Raw genomic sequence first — 539 nt, forward strand, 5'->3', positions numbered from 1 at the left:
ATTTTGGGTAGCCAATGTTCAAGTTGCCCATCCCTGTCTACTCTGTGTGTGGAGGGGGTGGGTCCATTCCCTTGATTTTTATACATTTTATCTCTGGTTTGTTTTTTCTTCTGTTTCTCATTTCCCCTCTTTTTTTTTTCTTTTCCCCCCCTCTTTTGATATTTCTTTACTACTCTCTGCTCTCTTTTCTTCTCCTCTCTTGCTGGTTTTTCTAAATGCTTTTTTTCCCTTCCTTTTGTTTCCTCTCTTGTATAGCTGTGTTTTCATATCCCTCTTTTCACTTTTTAGTTATTCTTAAGTGACTTTTTATATCTTCCTTTTATTTTCTCTCTTATTTTTCTCTTCTATAGTTCCATTTCCCTGCCCTTCTTTTATCTTTGTAGTTGTTTATTCTTTTTTTTTTTTTTTTCCTTCCTGGCTTCTGCCTGTTTTTATTTATTTTTTCTAATTATTATTTGTTGTTGTTATGTGCCGTGGAGTCGGTTCCAACTCATAGCGACCCTGTACAGGGTTTCCGAGGCTGTAAATCTTTACAGGAG

The sequence above is a fragment of the Chrysochloris asiatica genome, unplaced genomic scaffold, assembly GCF_000296735.1.
Source record: "Chrysochloris asiatica unplaced genomic scaffold, ChrAsi1.0 scaffold00412, whole genome shotgun sequence".
Lineage (NCBI taxonomy): Eukaryota > Metazoa > Chordata > Mammalia > Afrosoricida > Chrysochloridae > Chrysochloris > Chrysochloris asiatica.